Source organism: Ammospiza nelsoni, chromosome 2, assembly GCF_027579445.1.
Source record: "Ammospiza nelsoni isolate bAmmNel1 chromosome 2, bAmmNel1.pri, whole genome shotgun sequence".
NCBI classification, from domain to species: Eukaryota; Metazoa; Chordata; class Aves; order Passeriformes; family Passerellidae; genus Ammospiza; species Ammospiza nelsoni.
This window is the reverse complement of record NC_080634.1, coordinates 49,919,282-49,933,520: the sequence shown is the minus strand read 5'-3', so window position 1 is coordinate 49,933,520 and position 14,239 is coordinate 49,919,282.

The following is a 14,239-nucleotide window of genomic DNA, read 5'->3' as shown; positions in this document are numbered from 1 at the left end:
CCTTTGTCTACTGTGTTACTGCCATAATCTTTTCTGCCAGTTTGCCCTGCTCCAGTCCACCTGCAAGGTTGTATGGACCCCAACTCTCTTTTCCTCCTCATAACAATAATTTTATTTTTTCCTTCACCGAGTGTGGGCTTAGTCTTCCTTTTTTCCTAAATCACAAGCCTGCCGCACAGCCAAGGGAGCATAGAATGAAGTACATGTGAATTATGCAACCTGGATGCCAGAGGTGAACTGCAGTCAGGATAATGTTTTCTTCATGGCTCTGTTTACTGAATTATAGCTGCCTTGTAATGGTGCCAGTATCCTCAGGAGCCCTTTCAAGGGATTTCTGGGAATCACAAAAACATGTTAGGAAGAGGATGGAGTTAATCAGTTGGGCTTTCCTGCTGCTATATTCAGCCTAGCAAGCCGCCTCTGACAGATGTTTCTGCTTTTAGGCCACGAGGAATGTTATTGACTGGCTTTCCCTGTGTTCAAGAAGCATGTAAAGCTATCAAAGGCTTGTTTTCCATAAGAGCATTTTCTTGTCAGGTGATGTTTTTCTATCTCAGGCACAGTGGATTTTAATGAATTTCCCAATCGACTGATTCCCTGAAGAGAAGAAACAGAGGAAATCTGCATTAGTTGATTTTTCCTCCTGTTTCTGGGAAGCATGGGATGTAAGCAATGGTGAAGTTGTACAGCAGAGCTGTGGGGAGCAGCACACAGAGCCCTCTGCTGCTCATCAACCCTCCTGTTGACTATCCTGACCCACTTAGTTTGAATAAAATTTTCTGTATGTCATACAAAGCAAATTAGAGCCAAGTCCCAGGTGTTTTTACACTGTTTGAGACCAGTCAGTTCATAGTGATGCCTGGGTCCTGGATCTCTACCAACCTCCTATGACTTTCATGAAAAGAAGGGAAAAACCTGACTCCCTAATTTCATTCCCCATGAGCTCTTTCTGGGTGGGATGGGGGAAAGGAGGACTTGGGCACAACCCCTCCATGGGCTGTGAGATAATGGAGGGTCCATCTTCTGAAAAACACATCTTTTCACCCCATTCCTGCATTCACCTGGAGGATTTGTTTACCCATACGTTCAGCTCACCCATACGTTCAGCTCACCCAGCCATTGGACAGGATAAGACAAGACCAGGTTAAAACAGAATGGCCCCAGTTCTTGTTTTCCCCATGGTAGTCCCCTGAAGTGAGTAGAGATACTCCTCAGTTGCCCAGCTCAGCTCTGGGAAGGAGCTGCCTGCTGGAAGGACATTGTGCCAAGCAGTAGGACAGAAGGTAATGGGCAGAAACTGATGCACAGGAAGTTCAGATGAACATAAGGAGGAACTTTTTTACTGTGCAGTGATTGCACACTGGAACAGAATGCCCACAGATGTTGTGGAGTCTCCTTCAGTGAAGATATTCAGGAAAGGTCTGGATGCAATCTTGTGCCATGTGCACTGGGATGGCCCTATTTGAGCAAGGAGTTTGTTGCATATCACCCCCTGTGGTCTCTTCCAGCCTGACCCATTCAGTGATTCTGTGATTGATGGGGTTATACTGACAGCACATGCAGTTTTCAGAAGGGGTGTAACACCCAGCATTATGTCTGCTCTCAAATGGAGTCTTTCCTAATAGGCCACAACTATTTGTGCTCGTAGCACTGGCCTCTCAAGGCATCATATGATGTGGGTCAATAAGGACTGCTGTTATCCATCTGACCAAAACTGCAGGTGCAAAATCATGCCTGCAGCTGAGGCCATAGAAGGAAGGCATCCTCTGAAGCTGCCACTCAGTAGCTCAGTGAGCCCTGCCTCTCCCAGCCAAGCCCATGGGATGCTTTTCTGGCATGTGGTCTATTCACTCAGACGTGGGAGAAACAATTGTACCCTTCCTTTCCTGGCAGCAGTGTCTAGGAGGGTTGGTTTCTTTTGTGGACTATAACTATTGTTACAATTGCTGCTTCATCAGACAGAATTATTAGTCTGTCAGTAATTTGTTAGACAGCAACACTAGTCTCAAATGCCTGTTAATTATCTAAATAAGCAAATTTGCTTCCTTTCCCACCATGGTCACTCATGTCCTGCGTCATTTGTGCAGCTGAAGCTGTGATCCTTCAAATTCCCCTGCAAATAGTTATTACAAGGGTTGTGCCCTCAAAGCACAGAGGCTGCTGATATGAGGGGGAGATGCTGGACTAGTTCCTCAGGGCCTGATCCAAATCCTTTTGAAATCAGCACAAAAATGATCCCAGTCTTTCAAGGCTTTGGATTTTATCATAAGATAGTAACTTTTTCCAGGCAGGAATTTTGCTTCAAACATCACTTGAATACACTTGAGAGATCTGGCAGTTGATAAAATACTCATCCTTGAGCCAATACAGCCAGTGAACGCCTTGAATATATTGGTGGTTTTTGCAACATAAGAGTATTTTTCCTGGGGAAGGCAATAATCTGATCTGCTTGCTTGTCCAGAGTCTGACCTGAAAATCTCTAAGTAGCTTTCCAGTTACTCTATACATCCAAAACACAAAAATGTGGTTGTCAGTGTAAGGGTTTGGGGCAGCAGATGTCCACAGGGCTTTAGTGCATGTCCGCTGCCTACTGCACAGTCAGAGTTCAGTGTCCCCTCATTTAAATGCAACACTCTGCTCCAACAGGAAAACCTGCCTGCCTGCTCCACCTACAGAAGCCAAAATCCCAGAAGAGTGTTGTACTGCCATCATGGGTTAAAAAATGGGATGGCTTCCTCGCAACGTTCTGTTCCCCGCTGCCTCCATTGCCTCAGACCTTCCTCCAGGCTGCTGTGTGTGGGCTGTGGCAGTGAGCTCCCTGTCCTTGAACAAGAGCACCTTCAGAAGGTAAATTTGTGCCTTGAAGCCACAGTCCCCCAGAGGATACCGTGCAGAAGCAGGTCAGGGGCTGTGTGGGACAGGATGGCTGTTGCTGACATGGGGGAAGCAACCCTTGGGCAGGGGCCAGGTGACCCCAGGGGTGGCTCGTGGTGCACAAGGTACCTGGAAAGCCTCATCCCACCAGTTTACATCATCTCAGGAGTGTGCTGGGAGACAGCTCCTCTTTGTCTCTCACCTAATGAAGGATTGAAGAGAAGTTCCTCTCCTTCCACCAGCCTGCACCTCAGTTAAATGCCCAGCAGCTTCTTAAATTCCTTCCGTTTTGGTTTAAATCTGCACAGCATAGCTGCTGGAGGACTCTGAGATGAGGAAATCACAGAACTTCTCCACAAGGGTACCATTTCATACAAATCTCGAAGTTTTCTTGCAACAGTATTCGTTTTACTCAGGGAAGTTACCAAGGACGTAATGAAAACCGTCATCAAAGCCCAGGTGAATTTTTCCTCCTCCCAGAGATTTCCTGTCCCAGATGTGGCTGATGACCCTGCAAGCACACAGCTGTAGGGCTGCAGACCTGAGGCTGTAAAATTAAAACCCTGTGCATTTAGTGAAAGGAGATAGGGCCATCTAGTGACAAGAGAAACTTGCGTTTTTCATTCCATTCATTCCGTTCTTCATTCCGTCCTTCCTTTCACAAGCCCACGAAAACCTGTTCTGGCCACCAAGACTGGCACAGGCAGTCCGTCACCCGGGGATGTGCATGGCTGAGCCTCATGAGGTTCACACCACTGGAGCTTTGCATGGTCCTCAGCAAAGCTTTTGCGAGCAGAGATGGCAGCGCCAAGCAGAAAGGCTGCTTGGATTTCTGACAAGGTTTGGGTTTGGGAAGAGCCCGTGGTGCGTCACGGGCAGCACGGGGGGCCAGGAGCAGGCAGAGCTTGACCCGGGATCAACAGTGGGAAATAGGGTTCTTGTGTTTGTTGGGACATGGTTTCCCCAAGATTTTTTTTTTTTTCAACTGCAGTAGGCAAGCAAGGAAAAATTCAGGAGGGGGAAGATGTTTCTTAGGAAAAAACAAACAAACCAAACCGAACCAACTCCCCCCCCCCCAAAAAAAAAACCCAAAACAAACAAACAACCTCCTCCCCAAAAAAAGAAAAGAAAAAAAAAAACCCACTTTATTTCAAAATATGCATGAATTTTATTTCTTAAAAATAATAAAGAGATTCTAGAAATTGTGAAAATTGTGTCCTTTTTAAGTAAGAAAGTACTCGTGCATGGCATTCCCTCTGACCTAAACAAGTCTTCCATAATATCATTAACATATTGAAAAAATTTATTTCTTGTCAAAGGAAGCATTGTTTTTTCTTATTCCTTTTACTTCTCTCTTTGTCTAGCACGTTCCTCCTTTCCTCTGAAGAATTCACACTACTCATCTTGTTATCAGTTTAGCTAATTACATTACTGCACTTCCCAGCAAATTAAGATCTAAAGCCTGCCGGTTTACAGTAAACTCCACAAAGAAAGGGATAATGAGGTTACTTTGCAGGTTTTGTTCCTTGGGTAATTTCCATGCACTTAGTTTATAAAGTGGGAGATAAGGTAGCTGCCATAGCTTTTATGTTACCCTTCCCAAGCATGGTCCAGGTCTCCCAGCACTTCTGGGAAGGAAGGGATTCTTCTGCTGGAGACCCTGTGGTGAGGCCATTTTTCCCAGGGTAGAGAGAGAGACCATATGTGTGCTGAAAGCAGAGCCAAAACAGGGATCATTTGTATGCCTTAGGCTGTATCCATGCTGCTCAGGGATGCACCCCTGAGCAAAGTGGTTCTGTTCCAACCACAAAGCCCTCAAGCCCAGGTCCTCTACTTATGCCATGAGATTTCCCCATGAACAAAATACAGGGTTGTCACCTTGTGCTGGAAGCAGAAACCACTTCCAAGCACCTGAAATGGATGAGGGATGCATGGTAGCCCATCAGAGTGGTGCTTTCAGAGCACGAAGATGGAGATACCTGTGGGAGTGTGGCACGACACTGTCTGAAGATGTGGGCCTGGGACCACCACACCAGGTCTGCACTGAACCAGCACCAAACCTAGCTTGGGGCAGGTAGGGACAGACTAAGCTGTACCAAGCTCTGCTGGGAGAGGAAAGGACCTGAGCTCCATTTTGTGGGGAACTTCCAACTGCAAAGTTTGGTTTGACTCAGAATGGAAAGAAACCGAACATCGTCTGAACCACAAAACACCCCAAAGCAATCTGTTCAGGATCAATCTACTTGTTTGGATTATCCTCTGGTTTCTGCTTTTCTTTTGAAAATAAAGGCCAAAATTTTGCTTTTGTTGTTCCCACAGAAAGGTTACTTTCTATCAGATAACAGGTTTTGGACATTTTCTACTTAGTGGTTTGTTCATACCTGCAGTCCCAGTCAGAAACTCAGCATTAACATTCTGGTTATTTCACACATCCCTAATTAAGGTGGCATTTGAGTGGATGTAATGAGAGTGAAGGGCATGGAAGGAGAACAAGGACAATGCAGTCATCAAAGAAAGAAAAATGCTTTTGTGTAGGCTTACAATTTAAACCAAGAATTCCCTACAATTATTACCTGATTGTCGTTGATCTCTATCACACTTGGCTTTGATTATTTTATGTGTTCCTCTTCCCAGATCCTCTCAGCTCCCTTTGGCCATTTGTGGGTGAAAAATTCAGCCACAATTTGTGCTTATTCATAAATCTGCATACTGAAGTCTGGGGCAAGAGGCAGTGCTACATGTTCATCCAGCCCTTGGCATCTCCCAGTAGGGATTCCAGTCTTTCACTGGGCTGTTACAAACACAGAACAAGTGCCTCAGCAGTGCATGGTTCTCCCTTACCCTCTCATCTGAAGGTGTTACTCTGGTCATGGTTAATCAATTGTGAGACTGGGAGTGACAAATCAGTTCAGTCAAGTCACTTTAATCACTTTAGAGCCACATCCAAAGACTGTAGCTGTTTCACAGTGCTGGCTGTGACACTTAGTCAGGCTCAACATTAAATTAAAAGGCCTAATTCTGAATGTATTGAAAGAGAAAGCTCTCTGTGAAGATGTAGTCCACCAGACCCCCCAGTTGCTGGAAGCTGGGCAAATATGTACTGTGCTTTCTGGAAAGGACTCCAAACAAAAGAGTTTTCTGTTGAAAAGTCTCCATATCTCCATTCCAGTAAACAGAAAAATACAAAGCTCTTCTTCACTTTGTATCAAACTGGCAAAACCAAATACTTTTCACTATTCTACTTCATATCTTTTAGTACCTCTGTGACTGCAACTGACTTGGATGAAATGTCACCAGCTAGATTTACTCATCAGGCTCTCTGGGTCTCTACTTTGGCCTCTATTTTCCCTGCCCACCTAAAAGATGTTGCTGTGCTCCATAGCAAGCAGCTGCCATGCCTCTGATGGGTGTCTTAAATACATCATCTGCCTGAGAGGAAACTGCCTTTCCCTGCTGTAACAGATTTTGGGGAGTAGAGGACTGAGTCATTCAGTTCATGCTCTTGGGAGAAGTCTTCTTACATCATTAAGAAAACTAGCTCTCTTTAAAGATTTTAATTGTAATTAGCACATCTGGACCACATAGTTTTCCTCTTATATCTCTCCCGTTGTCCATGCTGCCCCTCAGTCCTGCCTACTGTCTTTCCTTGTGCCATTCCTGGAAGTGTTCAAGGCCAAGTTGGATGGGAGTTTGAATGACCTGATCTTGTGGGTGTTTGGGGGGTTGGAACAGATGATTTTTAAGGTCTCTTCCAACCCAGGCCACTCTAAGGGTCTATGTTTCAAAACCACACACAACAGTGTGTGCCCATTGGGTGCCCATTGGACCAATGCTCTCTGCAGCTCCAGTGTCAAGTGACAAAGTGACAAACACCTGCTGAGCCATGTGCTGCCCAGGAGGGGCAGGGAGGGATGGCATCAGGACAGGGAGAGCTGCAATCAGCTTGAGGATGGTTTGCAGGCAGAAGGACAGATTGCATCAGTTAGCTAATGATAAGCAGGGGGGTCAGCTGAATCGCTGGGCATTCACTCAGAGGCACATTTACAGCTTTGCCTTACTTGGAAGGTGCCGTGTCGTGTACATGTGCACAGCAATGTGCTGTGGTGTTTGCAATTGCCCTTGTGAAAGTGCCTGTTGGCTGAGTTCCCTTGTTTTCTGTGCTCTGGTCCATTGGTTTGCCACCAGCTTGCAGCTCTACCTCCCACATGAAACAGTCCTGCTAAATAGATGCCCTTATGAGAGGGGATGAAACAACAAGGTTTTGGAGCCCAGCACAGACTCTTTTTTTCAGAAATTTTCTTAGTGGAGTCATCTGTTTTCAAGGAAGAAAATTATGATTGCCCCACACTCCTGGGATCTGAGTTGATGACCATGCCACTGAGTCCAGCAAAGCCATACCAGTACAAGCCAGTTTATGCAAAAAAGTCTCTACAGGCTCCAACAATGGGCTCAACACTTGTGCTCCCTCCCGCACGCAACTTCTGAAGCTTGTAGGTGATTTCACTGAGGTTTTATGACAACAACAAGGGGAAAAAGCCTTGGGAACTAACATTGCTCAGCAAGACACAGCCTGCAGCATGTTTTTTATGGCCAAGAACTCTCAGCGTTCCTGGCTTCATTTCCTTAGTGCTCACAGCATTCCCCCTTTATGGCAGGGCTGTGCCCCACCTCAACATGCAAGGCCACAGCCTGGGCTCAGTCAAATCACTGGGGCAGCAGAGAGCTGGGATTCAAAAGCCTACATGAGCTAAAACAAGGCTAATCTGGGCAAGTTAACAACTGAGATCTTGCTCTTACAGCCAGCATTGTCAAGGCACAAAGCCACTGCCTAGTCAGGGCACAAGTGACTTTGAGTGGCTGGTGGGAAGGGCTCCATCAGTGTGGGGCTGGGACCATGGCCAAACACAGAGAGACACCACAGTCTCAATGGCTTTCAGTGCTTGAGCTGTTGTTCTCCAGACAGCTTGGCCACCTCTGCCCAGTGCTGCCCTGTGTGGTACCCTCCTTGGAGCCATTGCAAAGGTACAGCCAGCAGATGCAAGAAAAGCTGCTGTCACTGGTATCCCTCGTGTCAGGTTTCCTGGGCTGGTGGCCAGGGGTTTTCCTTAACAGTAGGTACTGTGTAATGTAGTACTTCTGCTCACATCAAAAGGAAGGAAATAGAGAAATACATTCTCAAATAAAGGGATTTGTTCCTAAAAAGTCAATAAAGGTGGTAGAGGACCTAATGGCAGGGTCTGGCCTGCAAAGTGTGTGGTGAGAAGAGTGGGTCATGGAAATACAGCATTTTGGAGGGTGAGGTAGGACTCTACAGATCTGGAAATAATGCAAAGATCTTTGGAAACCAGAAACAAGCATTAGAGCTTATTTTCTCCCAAGGCAGTTGAACATTAACAAAGCTCACATTAAGAACAACTGTGTTGCTGGCAGGAAGAGTCTGATGCTCTCTGCAGTGTCTGTTCCCCTTCCATCCAGGCTCCACTGTTGTCTCACTTCAGCTGCATGGGGTAGGGGGACTCTTCCCTTCGCTACTCACATGGTTAGGTAAATCCCAGAGGATGCCCACTGTCTGTGTCAGAAGAACTCTGGATGGAGCATACCTGAAATCTCCTGAGAGATGAGATTGCTGTGGCTGAGCCTTCCTTCCCCTGAGCAAGGATTTCTGTGAGTCACAGCATTTTTTTTTTACGCCAGCCTTTACTGAACTTGGCTGTTCCCCAGTTATTTTAGCCCAGATTTTTCTATCAAATGAGGTTTGGCTTTTGTAGACATGCTGTCTATCCCATGAGGTTTTTACCTTGCTCATTCACAGGTCAAGAAAGTACCATTTGTTGTATGAGCATATGAGACAAGCAGCAGCTTGTAGTTTCATTATTAATTATTTACCAGACAAAGAAACCTATCCCATCTGGGAATTTCATATTTTCCCAGGGTAATGAATGGACACTTGTGACGTGAAAATGCAGGAGAGACAGTGGTATTCCCAGCTGTTAGACAAAGAGGTATCCATTGCTACAAAATCATTAGAAATTACCTGTTTATGCAGGAAACCTGGTCATGACCCTTTTTGAGATGTTCCCATGCAGAATTGCACCCTGCAGGAAATCAGTCCGGCAGGTACAGTAACCCTGAAAACACTGCCCACATAGTGGCAATTCAACTCTGAATTATAACAAGTTGGACTCTGTCTGGACATTTGAAAATTAACCATCCACTTGCAAATTGAGCCTGTCTGCTTGGGATTTAAGTTCATAGCTAACTTGGTAAGAGTGAGTCGATCCAGTGAAACCCTCCTTAGCTCTGTTATGCTGCAAACCCACAAATATTTCCCAGCGGGAGATATTTGTGTTTAAGTATAAAAGGAGGTGCGCAAGCTCCTCGATGATCTCATGCTGCCAAGCTTTCCCATTTCTTCTGTTTGCATTGAGGCAGGAGGACATTGTCCTCAGTCAGTGTCAGTCATGGTCCCTTGGGTGACAGTGGGAGCATGGTGGGTGCAGCTGGGATGAGCTGCATTTCTCTGCAGGCATCTCAGTGAGCAGCTACTTTTTGCACAACATTTTCGGCATGACTTCTTGGAAAATGTCTTTGTTTCTGTCACAGGAGCACAGAGGAACCAGAGTCAGCCAGATCTTTCACTGCTGTAAATAGTCATAAGCTCATCTCACCACCTGAGATACAAATTTCCTCCTGTACATTCACCTTAACTATTGTCACCCTGCGGGACCTCTCATCAGAGAGTAAAACCAGGCAGCCTGAGGCAGAAGCATCATGTAACCAAGAATCCTCTGGCTGCTGTTAGGATAACATAGCAATTTGCCATCTTCCTTTTTCTCTCTTGCCTGTAATTATGCTTCAGTCACTGGTCATCTGTTCTCTTCAGACCTATAATCCAGCGACCTTTCCGGTCCTGTCACCTACAAGTACTTATTTGTTTGCACAGTTAGGAAGGCTTAGGCTTCTTTTTCTGCTCTTTTGGGAAGACACAAACTGCAGCTGTCAATGTAACACTGATAATGTGCCTCACTTAGAAAAAAATCAATAGGTGCTGTAAGTGTTAACCATATGGACATGACAGTAAACATGCTCTGAAAGCTCCAGGAAATGTTAAATGCAAGCAGAACTGCAATGAGGAAGGCAGCAGGTTAGCCATGACTCAGTGCAGGCAGAGATTCCCCTTCGTGTTGTACGTGTAGTGATGCCCATCTCTGACATATTTAACAAGATATAAAGTTGTAGTGTCCTGTATGGTCACTAAATTGTCTTCTGTAAGCAACTATGCGTATTTGACTTAGGCACCTTTCTAGCAGAGTGGAAAGCATTTGTAAGGAACCATAAAAAGTCATTACATATGCAGAACAATTGAACCTCCTCAGCATCTGTGGTAGGAAACACATCTGTCTTCTGTCCCTTTCTTTCCTAAATGTCTCCCTGAATCAACTTTTATGGAAGGGTCGTAAATATCCCTTTCTATTCAAATCCAGGAGTTAACAATACCCCCTGTGACCATAAACACAAGATGTTTCATTGAGGAAAGAGGTGCACTCAAGTAAGCAGAGATCTTTGTGACAGTTGCTGCCAGTATGGTCCCCATGCACCGCTAATCACATTAGTGGGAGAGCACGGAGGTGGCCAGCAGACAGCAAAAGAAAGAGGGAGAGAAAAGCAAGACTAATCTTGTTAAAAGGGAAGCAAAGATAGACGCTACTTTTACACAGAAGCTTATAACGTCCCCATTTTCCCAGGGTTGGAATCACCTGGATGCTCTCTGAGCAGCACGGCTGCTGCTGCTGCTGTTGTGGAAACAAACAGCTCCACATCTCTTGTGTTACCCAGGGCTGGTTTTTCTTACAGATCTTTGCCGTCCGTGGTCTCTTGGTTTCTGCACAGGCAACCTTGAATCCTTCTTGAAGTACTTGCCTCCAGATGATTTTAAAAGCAGTACAGCTGGTTTTAATCCCCTGCATGAGATCCTTTTCTACCAGAAGAAGACCCTCAATTTTCGACAGATAAAACAAATACCTAATCTAAAATATTCGTGTGCTTTCTCATTCTCCTCTGGAGAGGCAATGTCAGATGTTTGAAGGTGCATTTTTCCTGAATGAAGTCTTTTGCTCTCTGAGGGTGATGGACAGATCCCAAATGTGCACTTTTCTTAATTGAAGAGGCACAAACCACCCCCAAAGCGGAGAGCTAAGGATTAGGCAAGGAGCCACTAAATAGCCTCTGGTGGTGCCCCCAGTAGAGTTTTGTCCTTTAGTCCTGGCGCACAACCTTTCCCTGCTGTGATACGTTGTCTTAGGGCTGAGTTGCTCTCTCCCACTCCCTTCTCCCACATGTGGTGGAGAAGGGGTGCAGAAGAAGAGATGCTCCTGACCAGACCCACTCACAGGAGCATAGGCACCAGAACATGCATTAACCCACACACACAGCTCAGGATGCTCTGACAATGTGTTGAGGCTCTTCAGCCAACTGGGAGCCCAGAGCCCACACCACCCAGGCCAGCGAGCTTCCAATTCATCTAAGCAAGACTAAGCTTTGGGGAAAGATTTTGATCTTTTGGGGAACGAGAGCCTGGGGAGACAGCACCTGTCAGAGGCATGTCAGGGTAACTCTCTAAGCCAGTGCTGGAGGGCTGATGGGTACAGCCTTTCCAAGTATTTCTCCAGCAAGACAGTCCCTTCTCCCACCACCCATGACTTTGTACCTAGCAGAATTGTGTTAGCAGACACCCTCCCTTTCCCTGTTAGAAGGGAAAGCAGCACCTTGATATCTGAAAGGAGCCTTAACCTGTTCTTTTGCCCAGCCTCTTTATTCAGTATCGTACTACAGAGCTGAGGGTGGATAAACAAAGTTCTGGCGTCAGCGGTTGTGATGTCTGCTGCTACAAGTGCTGGTGCCTTGCCAATTAATCAAATGGAACAGCGGGGGGAGAACCTGACAGATGGGCAGGAGAAATCCTTGATGGAAAATCTGACTTGTTGTTGCATGGGGTGGCAGTGGCAGGAGGGAGCAAAAAATGAAGAAACAAGTGGAAATCTAGAGGCAAGGACAGTGATGATGGCTTCATAGCTGAGAAGGCATGCCCAGTCTGGTGGGGGTCAGCCACTTGTTGCCTTGATATTTCATCAAGTTCTTAAATACCAAATGCAAAACAGAGATCTTTTGGCATTAAGGCAATGATTTGACTATGGGTTAGTGGTGGCTAAATGAGCTGGGGAGTGGCTGTTGTCAGTGCCCTGGGGCCCTTGAGCTCCCCTTGCCATCAGCACTGGGCCTTTCAGGGGGGACAGAAGCACTGATCAGGAGTGGAGCCCCTGGGGAGAGGAGAGACGGGCTGCAGGAAGAGGAGAAACTATGAAGGAAAAGCTTTAGGAATACTTTCAACAACATTTGGGAAAGCTGGCTGAACTGGGGACACCGTTCTGGGGAGCAGTGTCTGTGCAATGCAGAGACCCCTGCAGCGAAGAGGAGCCCAGGCAGACACAACATTTCTGAACATCAGACAGCAGGACCTCTTGGCACCCAGTGAACTGAGGGGAACCTGAAATCCTTGCTCTCCCAACGGATGTTTTGTTCATTTCCCAGTCCTAGGAGTGGATCAGTGACACCAGAACCCTCCAACCCTGCTTCTCCACTCTTCTTTCTGCTTCCTTTCTTCCTGCAAGGACAATGCTGTGCCCAAACTGGGCTGAATCAGGGGTAGCTTCCCTAGCCCCTGCAGCCCCTTCTACCTCACATGATCTTGGCATTGACCATTTAATCGTGGCTTGGTGAGGGCCTGGGACCCACACAGTACAGGGAACCAGGAGCTGTGAAGGGAAGAAAAAGGGAATAAAGGAGACGGGGCTACAGATGCCACGAAACAGAACAAGGAGGTGCCTGAAAGGAGGAGGAAGAGCAGCCAGAAAAATGTGCTGGGAAGCTTGTTTGGGTACTGCACAAAGTCAGCATTTATTCCTGTGCAAGCCTCTTGCAGGCTGCAGGGAGCATCCTGGGTGTGCACACTGCATTTCAACTGCAAAGGCAATGGGCAGCTGAGCCCACACCCTACTCACCTCTTCTCTAGGGGCATGCCTGGATTAGTATTACTATTATGATAATTATTACTGGTAGTAATCGTAGTACTTCTATTAATAGTATTACTATTATTGTTATTATTATTGTTGTTGTTGTTGTTTCATGATTTTCCCAGGAATATGGACTTTTGTCTCATGCAGGCAAGAAAATAATCTGTAGTTTGTCTTAAAAAGAAAACACCTTCCTTTTTGTTTTGATGATGCCTATCCCTCGGTTACAATTCGTTCATCCCCTTGGCTAAGACAGCATATTGATCCTTCCCCTGGGCTCTGACCCCTCCATGCCTTCTCTGTTTGCAGAGTTATCTTTAGCATTCCTGCCTCCTCCTCACTGCTCAGGGGCAGCAAACATTTCAGGTAAAATTGATCCAGTGGATACAAGGAAAGACGTCATAAAGGAACCTGGGGCACGAGGCCATTCATGGCCTCTCTGCCATCACATGAGACTGCTGTGGGTCAGTTCAGCATTAACTGGCTCCTGATGTGGGTTCCCATAAAAAGCAGTACTGAGCAGCTCTCCCAGTGCAAACTGGGGTGTCAGTACAATTATCAGCATTGCTTTTGTGCAATGAACTGGACAAACCCTAATTCCACCTTTCTCCTGAGACATGCTCCCAGATTTTGAAGGCTAGGCAAATGATGCAGACCACCCAGCCTGACCTGCATTGCACAGCTCAGAGCCTCTTACCCTTAGTTACAGCTTCAGCCCCCTAGTTTTGTGCAAATGCACAAGTTCCACTTTCAGAAGTGGAACAGAACTCTTCTCGGTGTTTGTCAATGCCTTCATCAGACCTGCCTCCAGCTATGCAAGGGCTACTCAAAACAAATGAACTTTTCTTGGGGACGTTCTGTGTCCTTTCCAGCTTGTAACCATAGACAGGGTATAAAAAAGGTATATTAAAGTAACTACTTTCAGGTCCAGTCCCTCTCATTGTTCCCTGGTCCTCTAGACCATGTTCAGATGGTTGCAGATCGATACAAACCGTACTTGAAACCCATAATTTCTCTCAGAGAAATTACTTCACCTTGGGCTACAGTGTCAAATTCCTATGTAGGTACCCTGCCTGTCCTCTTGAAATGTCACATTTTCTCCTGCAGAGTGACTTACACTCAGCCACAGGCTTGAGGTGGTGGTGCATGACTTCCCACTCGAAGGGAGGGGAATGTTTAACCTTCAGGCACAGCCCTGCTTAGCATAGCATTACCCAATTCCTTGCATGACTCCTTTGCCTGCCTTTCCCCAAGGTGTGTGTTGGATCTTAACTCCAGCTGTGCTGTGCTCAGAG